A 2,077-nucleotide genomic window follows, 5' to 3' on the forward strand; every position below is an offset into this window, starting at 1 on the left:
AAAGAAAAAGATCAATATTTTGAAGTGGCCTAGTCAAAGTCCTGATTTGAATCCGATTGAACATTTATGGGAAGAATTAGACAGACGTGTTAGAACACAGAATTACTCTAATCAGGACGATTTTTTCTGCACTTTACAAAATGAGTGGACGAAAATTCCCCAAAACAGTATAATAAAACTTATCGAGTCTATGTCTAGAAGATGTGAAGCTGTGTTATCGGCAAAAGGATATGCAACTAAATATTAGTGTTCACTGATATCGTAACAATGTGTTTAACAAATGTTTATCACTTTATTTAAAAACATTAATACATAGTCGTTAAACACTAACATGTCAAATCACTTATGAACCATGATAAAGTAAAGTTTTGTTTATGTTATATTCGTTTAGTAATTGATAAGTTAATTTTGTTGTTAACATGTGATATTATGTGCAAAGTTTATATTATAAAGGTTAATACATATATATTATTATTATTAATATTAATATTAATAATAAAATACTTTACAAAACACTATTTGTAAAAAGACTTTTGAGCGCTACTGTAATTTGGAAGAAATACTATTTAAACTTAAGCTGACAATATCATGTGCTTCTTCATTTAGTCTACCTGGTTTTTTTTTAACTCTTCTATTAAACTTTCAATTTTTGCTTCCCTTCGACTATTTCTTTTCTTAAGTAATAAAAATTTCTTTTTTTCTTTACTCAGTTTTTTTGGTAACATATTTTTTTCTTTTTCCATTAGAGTTCTAAACATGTCTGCTTGAATGTTTAGTTGCTTTTTATAACTTTTTTTCAAAGATTGAATTGTAGTTTTAAGCTCCTTACTTTTATCTTCCACTTTACGACATTTAATTTTCACACTTTCTAATATATCAATGGCTTTACGTTTTTGTATTTGGTTTAGTTTTCTTAAGTCTGAAAAATTGTTTTATAGTTCATATATATAATATATACACATACATATTTATACTTTGATTATTCATTCATGTACATTAATACAAATGTATATTATAGTTATATGGAGCCATGTCAAGTGAAGAAATATGCGCACAATGTTATTATTTCCTTACCTATTTGGGCACTTTTATTTTCAAGTACACTTAATACATTTGTACATTCCATATTTTCTGTTATAGACTGCAAGAAAAGTGCAAACCTCTAATTATCAATAATTAAATGTAGTATGTATCTAATCGATTAACAAATAAATGTATATACTTACATATATCTGTATCACAATTACCAATGTTTAAGTTTAGTGTTGGTATTGCATCTGCTTTCAATCTTACCACTTTAGTTGTGCTTTTTTAAAAGTCATTACTAGTAAAATGCAACTAGCAAATTCTGCTTGATGATGTTGGTGCCCAATTTGCTCTATTTGTAGCCGCTATCCATTTTTCTAATAATTTGGATATATTCATGGGAAACCTATATTGTTTCATAGTGTTTAACTTAATACTTTGTACATTTATATTATATTTTTTACTTATGATATGATAGTTTCATAATTGTATATTTTTTACTTATGATATGATAGTTTTATAATTGTAAGCATTATTTTCGAAGTGCTATTATGTACATTATTTTTACTTCATACTACTTACTTAAAGAAGGATATTTTATTTTCTCCTTTCACAATACTACTAGTGCAATTTATAACAGCACACTTTACTTTCGGCATATTTTATACGTGCAAACTAATCAAATGTTTCACAACTTCAGATTTTCAGTACATGCATGTACAGGTTAAGGGCTATCGCACACAAATTGACATAACTGCATATGCATAGCATAAGATCGTATGGACCAATGAGCATCGAATATTAAGCATCGAACACCAATATGGCGACTTAATACTCGATACTCATTGGTACTGCAACGTCCGGATCTATTTTAGAACATTAACAATATATTATTATAGACCGGGAGGCCGACTTGTCTGATTTCAGACATCACTAGATATTTTATCCCTATGTTACTAGATGTAAGTACGTGCGCATATGCATATTCGCGAGCGTTAAAACATTATAATTAAAATACCGAATGCTGCGTGCTGCTGGAGAGTCTCGAAAT

At 28.3% G+C, this 2,077-nt stretch overlaps 1 long non-coding RNA gene across 1 annotated transcript; it reads right to left on the minus strand.

The window, feature by feature from the left end:
- Positions 1–272: 272 nt before the first annotated feature.
- On the minus strand, positions 273–1,820 carry LOC116852273. The gene is made up of 4 exons (XR_004379736.1): positions 1,609–1,820; positions 1,227–1,432; positions 1,075–1,141; positions 273–919 (listed from the first exon to the last, which is right to left on the minus strand). It is a non-coding gene; the product is annotated as an uncharacterized LOC116852273 (long non-coding RNA).
- Between the last annotated feature and the right edge of the window lie 257 nt (positions 1,821–2,077).

Source organism: Odontomachus brunneus, unplaced genomic scaffold, assembly GCF_010583005.1.
Source record: "Odontomachus brunneus isolate Ranch 3 - 2012 unplaced genomic scaffold, Obru_v1 Obru_scaffold_210, whole genome shotgun sequence".
Taxonomy (NCBI): domain Eukaryota; kingdom Metazoa; phylum Arthropoda; class Insecta; order Hymenoptera; family Formicidae; genus Odontomachus; species Odontomachus brunneus.